The sequence below is a fragment of the Pinus tabuliformis genome, chromosome 2_2, assembly GCF_031772625.1.
Source record: "Pinus tabuliformis cultivar Carrire ecotype Pingquan chromosome 2_2, CPIR1, whole genome shotgun sequence".
NCBI classification, from domain to species: Eukaryota; Viridiplantae; Streptophyta; class Pinopsida; order Pinales; family Pinaceae; genus Pinus; species Pinus tabuliformis.
The window spans coordinates 323,235,420-323,250,343 of NC_142300.1; positions in this window are offsets into that span (position 1 = coordinate 323,235,420).

The window sequence follows — 14,924 nt, forward strand, 5'->3', positions numbered from 1 at the left end:
TTCAGCCTTAGATAGTTTCCGATTGGCGAAGGCAATTAGGTGATCAATATCTCCTACCCCTAGTTGTGTTAAGACGACTCCCAACGCTATGCAATACACATCCACATGCACATGAAATTCCTTCTTCCAATCTGGGAATACTAGGATTGGCGCCATAACCATCTTATCCTTCAAAATATCCAAGCTCTTCTGACAATCATTATCCTAACAAAACGTAACATCCTTCTTTAACAACTTCTCCATGGGAACATTGATCTGCGCATAGACCTTAATAAACTTTTTATAGTACCTAGTATGACCCAATGTTGAGCGTAGTTGCTTTACATTCCTAGGGGGTTCCAGATTGATAATGACGATGATCTTAGCAGGGTCTACCATCAATCCCCGCTTATAGACAACATGGCCCAACAATATTCCATAAGGTACACATAAAATGTATTTCTTCAAGTTCAAAGAGATGTGGTACTTCCTATAGGTATCCAAATCAGGCGCAGACTAGAAACATGCTTCTTAACCATCCCTAACACTGTTCAATCATCGAAGTAGACTTCCAAAAGCTTATGAATGAACTCCTTGAACGCCGCAACAACCACCCTAGAGAAAATTACAACAGCATTTTTAATCTGAATGGCATAACTGTATACTAGAACAACGCCCATTATGTAGCGAAGGTAGTATTGTTTCTATCCTATGGTATGATCTTAATTTGGTGGTATCCTGAGAATCCATCCGTAAATGAGTAAGCTTTCTGTCCACCAACATTCTCGAGAACTTCATTTGTAAATGGTGTAGGGAATGAATCATGGACACATGCGTCGTTTAGCTTCCGCAGATCTACGCAAATCCTGATATCGCCCTTTGTTTTTTTTCTTGGACCACCATAGGACTGACCCACTCAGATTCCTCTACAAGCTCGATTATTCCGGCCGCGAGCATTTTATCGAGCTCCTCTCATACCTTTTCCTTGTACTTGGGGTTCAACCAATATGGGTGCTACTTAACAAGCTTCACATTGGGTTTTAAATTGATCTTCATCACCCCAAATATCCTACTATCCCTTTCAAGTCAGAAAACTTGGTTGGAAATAAGTCATGATATTCGTGTAGCAATTTGGCTACCTTATCCACTGTATCTACATCCCAATAGTCACCAATGTTTGAGAATTTTGGTTCTGCCTTTGAACCAATGTTCACCTGCTTTGTGTGCACCGGCTATGAAATATCAAGGATCTCCGCTTTAAGTCCCCCAAATTGTCGTTGTCCATTTGATTCAGGGATATTAATGTTCCTCGTATCCTCATCAACTTCTTTCATTGTAACATTGTAACATTCTAAAGCATGTTGCAGTTGCATACTCCAGTCGAGTTGTACCCACATGATAGGTTCGGCGGGTGTTCAGAATATTGTTGCCTTAATCTCCTAAAGCTCTTTATTAATGCATGCGAACCCATCTTCAAAACTGAACATGAGCACATAAATTTCTTTCATCCCATCTCAGTTAGTGGTCCTATGTCGCAACTCTATTTCTATATACTAGTTCTTCAGGATAGCATCCATGGTATGAACAAAGATATGCACACACTCAGGTTGAGGTATTTCATCCCACGCCTTAGTCCACAGCACCAGATGTTCACGCAGATCATCCTTCCCTGTGTATTTTCCAATGAGTCAGGTGTTCGCATAGCCAAATATTAATCTCATCATTCGAATATATTCCTTCCAGTCAAAAAAATCACCTATGTGTGTACCCCACCATATTGCAAGCGTAGCTCTTAATGCTAGATCTAAGGCCTAGAACTGATGTTCCTCTGGTACATCCCTTTCAAAATGTTCAAGAAATATATTGACATCACCCAAGCCATCATAATATGGTAACTTATGCATCTCAATAGATACACAACGTAGTGATTTTGTAAGTTGATTACATCGCAACGTAGAGACTTCATGCAACCTATTCTACTAGTTTTCTAACTCTTCATCTGAGTTTGATTGGCAGGAGTTGTCCTTTTCCTAGCAGACCCTTCCATCCATAGTAGGATTGATCCAATATTCATTCCGCACAGTTAACTTATAGATGTGCTCGATGTCATCATCTTCATAATAATCACGATTTGATTCTGTGTACCACGCATCTTCCGCTAGATCCAGTGGGACAATTACTAGAAGTTCATTTTTCTCATATACCATGCTTTGCTTCTTTAAGTTGATGATTGCATTCACGTCAAAAACCCAATCAATCTCGAGCAACGTTGGGTATGGATTAATATCATCAACGATCTTAATAACTTCGAAATAAACCACTGCTCTTGCACCTTCAATATCTATAGTTACTCCATGCAGGCGCCCCATTGGAGTTATCTTCTGTTGATTCACCATGCACAGCTAAATTAGCAACCATTGTAACTTAGGATTTCCCATACGTTCCCAAGTCTACTTCGACAGTACATTAGCATCGGAGCCTAAGTCTAGGATTACCTGATCCATTTCGAAATCACCAATCTGCGCAATTAGTCACATCTCCCTACCGGTTCTTTTCTTGCTTTGGTTTACCTTATTGACTGCGCGTTGTCTTGGTGACAACTTATCCTTGCTAGCACAATTATCTATCAGCTCTTGCAGTCCCTCTACTGCCTTCTGATCCCATAGTAACTTCATACAGGTCTGTAGAAACGATTTCAACATTATAGGATTTGACTCTTGGGTTGCAGTAGCATCTTCAGGTTTCTCCTTTCGCAAGGCTATTAACATTGAGTTCTAAGATGTAGAAGCACCTGGACTCATAAAATTCTTTCTTGTCTCTATGATGTCTCTTTCTCTTTATGTAAATCAAACCAAACATTCTTTTCACCAGCTTTTCAGAACCATGACCCAGATTCTAGTTGTTTACCTTCAACCTTGTCTTCAACAGTGGTTGCACCGCTTCACGTCAATATGTTGACACTAGGATCGTCTTCGCGTAGCTCAAATCTCATCATTTGAATATTTTGTGTTGGCTGATAGGTCTTCTTCTCTTGCATCTTCGCTATTAAGATCATACAATCTTCTATAACATGATAAAATTAACGGCAGTACTGACATGAAGGGTGTATTGGATTCTGACAATCACACGCAAAGTGTCTTGGTTCTCCATAGTTGTAATAAATTATCTGGCCTCGACCTCTTCCAACTCCTCCTCCTAGTCCTCTTCCCCATCCTTGAAATACTCCTCGAGATGTAGGTGAGCCTTAGTCGTTATGTGCATAGTTATCAACCTGCATGCTATACATCAAAAAATTTTCCATCATTAGTTCATAACTTCGACAATTCCTCTCATCATGACCAACTGATTTACAAAAGTTACAAAAAAGTTTCTTTGGAGACTGTATAAACTTCTATAATAAGGAGCAATTATCAGTTGAATGTTGTCCTGAAACTTGGCAAATACTACACCAGGTACTTGCACCAGTGCTTGATCCAATGGAAGATTTTGGTTTTAGCGGGTTAGGACCTCCCACAGCTATATAATCCCGAAATACAAGGCATTGATCCTTATGATGACCTTTAGCCTTGCATTTTGTAAACCAAACTTTAGAATGTGTCTCTGACTTACCCTCCTTTCCCTTCTTCAAATCCTGCAACTCCATATGCAGGCTTGCTAGTTGCACCTGGATCTGCTGAACTCCTACATTCGTATCTTGGATTGGTGAAGCTTCTAGCTTCATCACGATTTCCAATGCTTCGACCTAAGACCCAATCTTCTGCTGAGATAATGGTAACCTTAAGTGTGGTAATAACAAAGCTATGTACCAATCCTATGTTGTTCATCCGAGATCTGAAGGTTAGCTTGACTTAGTAAACACTTCAGTCACTGATCTATATCCCACGCAGATTCATTAACCTTTTGCTTAATCTCCTTAATCTCAGTCACACACTGAGCTTTTGACTTTGGGTTTGTAAATTCCGTGTTCATTGTTGAAATTTGATGACTAAAATATTTTCTGCAATCCCAACCTGATTTTAATTTCACCTTATCACTCCTATTTAGTTAAATTCCCTTTCCCATAAACATACATTCAACATATAGAATTCTGGAAATGAAATTTTCAGATTAAAACACATGGGACTGTCAACACATGCTGAAAATAAATATGGACATAAACAGACCAACAACACACATAAAAATACACACAGATTTTTGGTCAACTTAGACCCAGGAAAAAACCCTTCAATCTTCTCCGGGGAAAACCTGTTAGAGAGCTCTTCAAATTTATTTATCTTTCAAGTTTAGGAAAAAGACATTTGCAGAAAAAACAAAAAAACAAAATACAACTTATCTCTTCAGCCCAAACTCCTTGAAAATTGTGCCCACTTTTCCTCGATTTCCATGCCCGCACTGTACGGATTTTCGTATTGTATGGATTTTCGTATTGTACGAAACGAAACGAAAAAAAAAACAAAACAAAACAAAAAAAAAAACCTTGAACGGCATGCAACCCACAAGATTAAATGTTGTTTGTACTGTAACTTCTGTTAACTTCTATGCCTTGATTTTCGTGCCTAGATTTGCCCAGAAATGACTCCTTTAGCTTGTCGCAACAAATTTCTCCTTCATAACTTTTCTCCAACTCTCAGCCTCCTTTCTCCAATCTTCTCTCATGAAGAATGAATGCAGTCTCTATTTTCTTTTCCCCCTTTTGTTTCCCTAAAGGACTTTTGGGCAACCCTAAGATCTAATGGCTTAGATTCATTTAGATCAAGGGATGAGAATAAATGTGCATTTAATTCTCACTTTCTATTTTTAAATCACCCATTAAATAAAGTACCTACATTTTACTTTATGTTTAAAGTCACTTTTCACTTTATAATTTAACATTGATTTTACCACTTATAAAGTCACACTTAGGAAAATAATTATTTTGGACACTTTTCCCTAGGTAGAGACTAACCCATGGGAAACCACTTGTCCAAGGTACATTAAAAATCAACACTCCCTCTTACCAAGGAAAGTGTTTCTCACCACACCCATCTTGTCCCTGAAATGGACTTGCTTGCCTCTTGGCAAGGACTTCGTGAGAACATCAACCACCTGCTCATCTGTCGATATATACTCCAGCTTCACTGCCCCCTCCTGAACATAGTCCCCGATGAAATGATATATGATGTCATTGTGTTTTGACTTGTCATGAAACATTGGATTCTCTGTGAGTTTAATGCAACTCTGATTATCACGGTGAATAACCACCAGTCTCAAATCCTTATCAAATAGGTCATACAACAACTTGTGAAGCCAAATGGCCTCACAACTAGCCTGGCTAGTAGCCATATACTCAACCTTAGAAGAGCTCAAAGCAACTGACTTTTTCTTTCGACTGAACCATGATACAAGTGTTGAACCCAATCTGAAGCAACACCCCGAAGTTCTTTTCCTGTAAGAAGAACACCCTGCCCAATCAAAATTTGTGTAACCTACCAACCTCACTCCATCTCCCCGCCTATAGTCCAGACCATAATCAACATTCCCTTGCATGTAGCAAAGAATGTGCTTTGCAACTACCCAGTGCACCCTCTTAGGCTCAACCATGAACTCGCTAAGTGTGTTCACTACAAAGCATATATTTGGCTTAGTGTTGACCAGATACATCAATGACCCAATAAGTTGCCTATACAATGTGGGATACACCAAACTAGAATCTGAAGAATGAAGCTTCTTCCAATTGGTGATCATAGGTGTAGACATGGGTGTATAGTCTACCGTGTGAAATCTGCTCAACACATCCACAGCATATTGCCCCTGCCCCAGAAAGATATGCCCCTCCTCCTGCCACACCTCAAGCCCCAAAAAGTAATGCATCAACCCAATGTCCTTCATCTCGAACTCCATAGCAAGATCTTCCTTGCAACCACTAATCAGTCTCTCTGCCCCAGTAATGAACAAGTCATCAACATACATCACAAGAATGAGCGGATCATCCCCTACAACAATGTAGTATAGGTTTGTATCTGCATCATTCTTCATGAAATCCATCTGCTGCAAGCAAGTATCAATCCTCAAATACCAAGCTCCTGGAGCTTGCTTAAGTTCGTAGAGTGCTCACCTCAACCAGCATACATGGGTCTCCCACCCAAGTACGTCAAAGCCCTGTGGTTTCTCAACATACACCTCCTCCTCTATAACTTCGTTCAGAAATGCGATCTTCACATCCATCTGATGGATCTGCCAACCCATTTCTGTAGCAATAGAAATAAGGGACCAGATAGAAGTGTACCGAGCTACTGGAGCGAAGGTCTCATCATAGTCAACTCCCTCTATCTGTGAGAACTCTCCAGCCCCAAACCTCGCCTTGAACTTCTCAATGCGTCTCATACGTAGCATGCTTGATCTTGTAGAGCCACCTATAAGTCACAATTGACATGCCCTCAGGCCTAGGAACCACTTCCTAAACATTATTCTTAATGATAGAGGCATACTCCTCCACCATAGCCTCTCTCTAGACCTCCTGGATGGAAACCTCCTCATAGATAGTAGGCTCAAAGTCAACAATGCTGGTAGCCTTGGCTACATAACTACAAAACCGCTCAGGTGGCACACTCTCCTTGTTCACCCTCTTCGGAGGACCAACGAACTTTGCTTCCTTCAAGGTGTCTTGAAGCCACTTGGGCCTCCTCTCCCCTAAAGAATCTTCCCCATAGGGAATCTCATCCTCTGCCCCCAGTCTAGTGAACCTGAAGGTCTGCCAACTGACCTTGGTGTGCCTGTACCAACACCTGTCCTCGACGAACCTATAGCGACACTTGTGCTTGTGTCAGCTGAAGTGTCATGTGAACTTTGTACCAGTGGACTCCCTAAAGAAGTGCTCGGTGAACTCACCATTGGTTCCCCATATGTCACTGACGCTGAAGTACCTCCTGTACCATTCAATCCAGAACCCTGAGGTCCTGCTCCCTGTACCTGACCTCCCTATTGAGGAGAAGTCTGTGACTCTCTCTCATCATACTCCCATGATCTCTGATAGGCCCTCTCCTCATCAAACTTCACATCCCTCCTAATCACCACTCTCCGTTTAGAAGGAATGAAGATCGATAGGCCTTCGAAGTCTCGTTGTAACCCATAAAGATACCCTTCTCTGCCACAAGTTCCAGCTCCGTCCTCTACTCCTTGGGGATATAAGAATATGTGAGACATCTAAAGATATGAAGATGTCCCACATGAGGCTTCTCTCCAGTGAAAGTCTCCTCTGGAGTCATATTTCCCAATACTCTATAAGGACTCGTGTTCTAAAGATAAGCAAAAATATTTTAGGCCTCAACCCACAAAAACAAAGGCAACCCCTGATCATGAATCATCGCTTTAGCAGCCTTGACAATAGCTCCGTTCTTCCTTTCGGACACCCCATTTTGCTGGGGGTTGTAAGGAACCGTGAACTCTATCCTAATGCCCTCCTATGCATAGAAGTTAGAACACCCACCATCAGTGTACTCACCACCATTGTTTGACCTCAAGACCCGAATCTCCCTACCTGTCTGCTTTTCCACAATAGCTTTGAACTCTTTAAAGCGACTGAAGACCTCGCCCTTGGTCTTCAAGAAATATATCCAAGTCCTCCTAGAGTAGTCATTAATGAATATAACATAATACTCATAACCACCCAAAGACACATGAGGCATACAACCACTAACATCAATATGAATCAAGTCTAGTATACATGTAGATCTGTTGTCACTCGTTGGGAATGGTAACTTGGTGTACTTGCCCAAAGCACACCCTCTACAGACCTCATAATGCTTGACACTGAATTAGGAAATCCAATAGTGATCTCCCTCAGTACTCTCAAAGCTCCATGATGCATATGCGCCATCCTTCGGTGCAATAACTCGCACAAGTCTCTACTGTTGGTGGTACTAGTGTGAGTGCTACCATATGTGCTACTCACCAGTGCTCCTGCCAACTAAAAACTAAACCTGTATAGTTTCCCAAAGCGGACTCCAATCACTTTGGCCGAAGTAATGGAAGCTCCCCTGGGATGCATCAATACTTACCCTCTTGAGAAAGTGACGTCAAACCCCTTCTCCTCCATAGCAAGCACTGAAATCAAGTTCTTCTTCATCCCCGGAACATACAAAACATCCATGACCTTCAAAGAAGGCAAAGACTCCCTATCAAAGGTCACAATCCCCACACCAACAACTCTCATAGTGTGGGCATCTCCTAGTACAATCTCAATATCAAGTGTCCTCTCTGTAAGCTCTGAAAAAAACTCTCGTGCACTTGTCATATGGCGGGAAGCCCTGCTGTCTATGTACCACACATCGAACGATTTACTCCTACTAGATGTAGAAGTAATAAATGCAAAGTCCTTGTCAAATTGTGAAGCAAACTGCTCCACCTCTGCTGAAGCTGTAGTACCCTTCTTCCCCTTGTTCTTTCTCTCACAACACGTAGCAGCATAGTGTCCCATCTTCTAACATGCCCAATGTTTGACTTTGGACATACCCGTATCTTTCTTCTTCTTCTTCTCCTTTCCCTTAGCCCCATCTGATGAGGCCTCTTTTTTGGCTCTCCCTTTTTTCTTCCCCCTGATTGTCAAGGCTACATCCTCCTCATCTACTATCTTCACCCCACCACTGTCAGTCTTTTGTATCTCATGCTGCACACAATCATCCCAAAATTTGTCCCAATTGGGAAGATTCTCTCTAGAGGTAACAACATCTCCAAAGACCTCCCAATACTTAGGAAGTCCCGTTACAACTAGCCTAACTAACTTTGTGGGTGCAACTGCCTCACCAATAGAAGTCAAAACATCACATACCTGTTTGACCCTGCCAAGATAATGAAATACACTTTCAGCCTTTGTCATCCTAATGTTCTTTAATTGTTCTTTGAGTACCATCTTCCTACTCTCATTGGTACTTTGATAAAGAGTGGTTAGAGCTATCCACATCTGATATGCATATGTGTTTCCTCTCACCTGAGGAACCACATGATCCTTCAGACTGTCCATCAAAATCCTTTTTGCCTTTGAATTATTTTTTGTGAATTCAACACGTTCATATGCAGTAGTAGGAGGTACAACCACTTGTCGCACTATGTCCCAAACTGTTGCCTCCTCAAACACTGTCTGAATTTTGTCCTTCCAAACGACATAGTTGGATATCCCATCTAGTCTGTCCTCTATCCTTAAGAATGTGGCCATTACTGCTATCCAAAATTTACAAAACCAAGAAAATGGAGAAATGAACTTTCCAACACACCTTACTGTCCCAAAAGTTAAGTTTGTGTGAAATTTCAACTCGTTGTCCAAACTGAGTTTGTTGTCCAAAAGTTCAGTTTGTTGTCCAAACCACTGTTTGTTGTCCCAAACTATTGTCTGCTATTCAAACTGCAATTTTCAGCCTGTAGCTCTAATACCATGTTGAAATTTGATGACTAAAAAGTTTCATGCAATCCCAACCCGGTTTTAGTTTCACCTTATCACTCCCATTCAGTTAAATGCACTTTCCCATAAACATACATTCAACATATAGAATTCTGGAAATGAAATTTTTAGATTAAAACACATGAGACTGTCAACACATGCTAAAAATAAATATGGACATAAACAGACCAACAACACACATAAAAATACACACAAATTTTTGGTCAACTTAGACCCAGGCAAAACCCCTTTAATCTTCTCTGGGGAAAACCTATTAGAGAGCTCTTCAAATTTATTTATCTTTCAAGTTCAGGAAAAATACATTTGCAGAAAAAACAAAACAACAAAATACAACTTGTTTCTTCAGCCCAAACTCCTTGAAAACCATGCCCACTTTGCCTCGATCTCCACGCCCACTTGAAGCTGAAAATATGTATTGTACGGATACAGATTGCACAGACTGTACTGTACGGATTTCGTACAGACTGTACGTATTTCCATACCGCTATATAGATTTTATGGATTTTTCAATTTTTTTTCAAAAAATTCTCTCAAATAGTGTGCAGCTCACAACATTAAATGTTATTCGTAATGTACCTTCTATTGTCTTCTATGCCTTGATTTCTATGCCCAGCTTTGCCCCATAAACACTCCTTCAACTTGTTGCAACAAATTTCTCCTTCAGAACTTTTCTCCAGCTCTCAACCTCCTTTCTCTAATCTGCTCTCAAGAAGAATGAATGCAGTCTCTCTTTTCTTTTCCCCCTTTTATTCCCTAACTGACGTTTGGGAAAACCTAAGATCTAATGGCTCAGATTCATTTAGATCAAGGGATGAGAATAAATGTGCATTTAATTCTCATTTTCTATTTTTTAACTCACCTATTAAATAAAGTACCAACATTGTACTTTATGTCTAAAGTCATTTTTCACTTTATAATTTAACATTGCCTCTACTGCTTTAGACATAAAGTCCATCAAAATCCTTTTTGTCTTTACATTATTTTGCCAAGATTTTTGTGCCCAACTTTGCCCAAAAATCACTCTTTCAGCTTGCTCCAACAAATTTCTCCTTCATAACTTTTCTCCAACTCTCAGCCTCCTTTCTCCAATTTGTTCATGAAGAATGAATGCAATCTCTCTTTTCTTTTCCCCCTTTTGTTTCCTTAAATGACTTTTGGGAAACCCTAAGATATAATAGCTCAGATTCATTTAGATCAAGGGATGAGAATAAATGTGCATTTAATTCTCACTTTCTATTTTTTAACTCACCCATTAAATAAAGTACCCACATTGTACTTTATGTCTAAATTCACTTTCCACTTTATAATTTGACATTCACTTTATCATTTATAAAGTCACTTTCACTTTATAAAGTTTAACTTACGAAAATAATTATTTTGGACACTTTTCCCTAAGTAGAGACTAACCCATGGGAAACCACTTGTCCAAGGTACATTAAAAATCAGCATTCAGCGCATCCTTCGTATTAGCCAATGAAGCATTCGGGTGAGTCGTGATGTATCTGATATACCAGGTGATCGCCCTGTCCTGTAGCTTTGTAACCAGTTGTGCTTTCTTTATATCATCATCGTTGATCTGTTGTGCTTTCCACACGGCTTCTGCGACAAACCAAAACTGTTCAGGGTCCTCTGGTCCCTGACCCTTGAACACAGGCATTTTTATCGTATTTTCTATACTGAATAACGCATGTGGAGGTGGAGGTGTAGGTGTATGAGGTGGAAGTGAAGGCAAAGGTGGAGTGGTTGGATGTTAAATTCTAGAAGTACCATGATCTACAGTCTGCGCCGCACCTCTAGGCGTACTAGGGCTACTTCGCTCTTCTTCACTTTCAGTCTCCCAATAAGGGACTGTATTCACTTTCAACAAATTTGTCTTGATCTACTCTGAATCGCTTTCCACTTCGCATAGATCCAATTGGACCCCTTTTAAACATTAAGGTAAAGGCATAACCTTCTTTTCGCACAAAAGCATTTTAATCTAGGTTTTTAGCGATTTCAGGTACTTACCTCTTGGACCCTTGAAGAATCGTCATTCAGCTTCGCTATAAGACACATATGTATCTATTGCAAATTCAATGATGAAACTGCCCAAGATACTATCAATCCAATAATCAACAACCCTCGAAACCTTATAATCAAATCTTTCAAGGTGTTTGACAAGTTTTGGAGTACACACAATAGGATCGTCGTGATTATGAGTAGGTTCGTTATCCGCTAATTTAAACATCCACTCATACAACTCGCAGGGGAATGATGAAAAGAAAACTTCGTGCACTTCTATGTAAATATACCTTTGTAACCACTTTTCTTTTGATAAGCATGGATTCCTATTCTCCTAGCCTGCAAACTCATGCAACTTCTGATCTATCCACTTTTCAATTTCCTTCTTAGTCGGTATCCACTTATGCCACATCACACATCCCTCAGATAGATCCTGGTCCCGACAACGAAACCATTTGTTGGCTTAAGGGGGCTTGGACCCAGGTTCAGAGTTAGCTGCGCTAACCAACAAAACCCTACACTACTGGCCCTTTCGGTAACAACCTGCATAGCGCAAGCTGTAGTCTCACCTAAGGCAGTATTGGGGGATGCTAGAACCAAACTTCTGCATCCAGAAGGCTATGTGATGTGGTTTAAGGCGATTTTTGCAGTTTAGTTCAAATCTGACCTTCGTGAGCTATCATTCATGAAACTTAGATGATTTTCAACTAAAGAAAGTTATAAGCTTCACGTAACTACTTAATCATGCATAAAGTAACATCTAATAGTTGACCCGGATCTTCACAGAGTATTTAATATAAAATACAGACAAATATTGTTCAGTTGCGCGGAAATACAAAAAATACATAGTGCATAAAAATAGACACATATTTGCTTTAAATATCTTTCTATTACTTCAGATCTTCTTTTATAACCTTTCCAGACCTTGCACACATAGTTGCGGGGGCCGGTGCACTCACTTGCGAACTTACCAAGGTCTCTGCAAACTCAGCTGCAGGAGCCTTCCCCTTCACCCAAAACACAAAAAGATCTACAATTACAGACCCAAAATCATACCATAACAAGTGATTGATTCCCTTAGACTTGCTAAGACATCCCTTTATATATCCTTCTCTATTACAATACCATGGTCCGCAAACCATAGGTGGATCTCAAAACAATACTAAAATATAAGGGGTTTTGACCTTCCTAAAACCCCTTGACTCCTATTTGACCCGTGCTACTTGCGCTCCGCTCCTCGAAATGCAGAGACTTACAATATTTTAACAAAATTTGACCCAAGGTACCCATCCCAACAGAAGTTGACCTCTTGTATGGAAGCAAAATGATATTCAAAGAGTGCTAATATTTTGTTATGGGATCAAAACTACCACTAGATTGGATGGAGTTGTCCCGATGTCCCCTCACATATTAATCTCATTCGATCTCTTTTCTCAATGTTTCGAAAGGATATGCCCCAATTATCACGACCAGGTTGGATAGACAAACATGGACGGGTAGTAAAAAGAACAAATACACATTTCGAGAAGGTTATGAATTGTTGATCCAAAACTTCTCTCCCCCTCCTTCGGATTGACTTTGGAGGAGAATCTGGAACAAAGATGGATTGACCAAAGTCAATATTTTTTGTTGGGAATTGATTCATGGAAAATTTATTATTGCAGAAAATATCGGGAAATGAAATATTCATGGAACCTATCAATGTGTTTTATGTGAAAAAATTGAAAAATATATTGATCACATCTTCAGACAATGTCCGTTTGCAATGGAGGTCTGAAAACTAGCTCTCAAAAAGGTAATGCATATCACCTCCATTCCAAGGAATTGGAAGGAAATGTTTGAGAAACGGAGTAAAAAAATCCCATGGCATCATAAATCAAACTCAATTGTAATGAGGAGTTGGATGGAAATTCTGAAATATTTGTGCTAGGAGATTTGACTCGCCCGAAATCAAGCAATCTTCAGCGACTCTTGTCTGAATCCTGTCAAATAAATGTTCAAAGCAGGTCAATTGCTCTTTGAGACAATATCGACTCATGGTTTTGATCCACAGGAGTTAAATGCATTATCGACAACCGAACAAGATTGGATCCAATTAGGACAAACATCGAATCATGCTGGCAGCTTCAGATTTAAGCCTTCTGCAATTAAATCCTTCTTAATAAGAATGGAACTAGATGAGTTTCAAGAATGGGGAAGACAAAAGGAGAAGTATTCACTTTTCTTTGATGGCGCACCAATGTAGGAATTTACAGGGTAAGTTCCTCAGAAAGAACACCAAAAGGACACCGCTCACAACCAGATCACAGATCAATACACCAGTATTTTTGACGTGGTTAAAACCCTCAAAGAGGGAAACAGTCCACGGCCTGAGCCAATGCGGCCACTTCAGGCAATTTATTAATCAAAGAATGAAAATTTACATAAGCTTCTCTCATGCACGGATTACCCTACAAATGACCCTCCATGCGCTTTAAATAGAATTCATGGACCAATCGGGTGTCAAGCCACGGATCAAGTGTCGATAATACCGAGGAGAGAATGAACGGTCGGATCACTACATATTGTGACCGTCGGATTGTAAGTTACAAAATGTACAACGGTAAAGAAACACACTTTACCTAACTCTATACCTAACTCTACACTAGACCAAGTTGTACTTAACTATTTCCTATGTGTCGGAATATCCTAACATCCCCCCTTAAGAACAACTTGGGATAGGATTGAAGGATTTACAAATATGACACAATAGGAGAAGGAAGGAGGCACTAGAGCCTATCCCCCCTTAGTGACAACTTCCTGAACTCCAACCATAAATCGAAGTTTAGTGAACTTCGCCTCTGTGAGAGCCTTTGTGAAGATGTCTGCAACTTGATCATCTGTTGAACAATATTGCACTTCAAGAACATGGTCATGAATGAGCTTTCTGATGAAGTGCATGTGCAGTTCAATGTGTTTGCTGCGCTGATGTTGGACTGGATCTTTGCATAGCTGAATGGCACTTTGATTATCACACCAAAGTGTAGTCGGATGCTGCTGCTCAAAGCCAAACTCTGACAGGATCTAACGAAGCCACAAGAATTCCTTACTAGCTTCTACGGCACCACGATACTCTGCTTCTGCTGATGAAAGAGAAATGGCACCCTGTTTCTTGCAAGCCCATGTAATAGGTCCTGATCCAAGAGTGAACACATAACCGGTAGTAATCTTCCAATCATCAGGGTCACCAGCCCAATCGGAATCAGTGAAACCAACCAATAGAGGAGATGCTTTGACTCTGTAATGAATCCCAAACTGAACTGTACCTCGAACATAACGAAGTATTCTTTTAGCTGATTTCCAATGACTTTCACGGGGGTTTTGCATGAACCGAGCAACAAGGCCAACAACAAAGGAAAGGTCAGGACGAGTATGGGTTAGATACAAAAGTTTTCCTACAAGTTGACGGTATAAGGTAGCATCAACTTCAGGAGAAGTACAAGTGACTGAGAGTTTGACTCCAGACTGAAAG